Here is a 368-nt window from a genome sequence, read left to right on the forward strand (position 1 = left end):
GAGTATAGGGGTGGGATTTAATACGTTTTCTTCGTCCCACTCCTTTTTCAGGCATTTTTTGTTTTTTGTTTTGTGCATTTTATGTTCAATATAGGTATTTGTTGTGCCTGAAAATGAACAAATAAATGAATGAAATGAATGAATGAATTGTACGTCTACCTTACAATATAAAGTGCCTTGAGGTGACTGTTGTTGTGATTTGGTGCTATATAAATTGAATTGAACTGAAAATTGCTATTAGCTTTTGGTCCAAAAGAAAAAAAATTAAATGAAGATGCACATCTACTCCTCCTTGAATTGCTACCTTATCGTGGTGGAGGGGTTTGTGTGTCCCAGGGATCCCAGGGGCTATGTTGTCTGGGGGCTTT

This window comes from Pundamilia nyererei, unplaced genomic scaffold, assembly GCF_000239375.1.
Source record: "Pundamilia nyererei isolate P.nyererei 1_Seehausen unplaced genomic scaffold, PunNye1.0 scaffold00034, whole genome shotgun sequence".
In the NCBI taxonomy this organism is placed as follows: Eukaryota; Metazoa; Chordata; class Actinopteri; order Cichliformes; family Cichlidae; genus Pundamilia; species Pundamilia nyererei.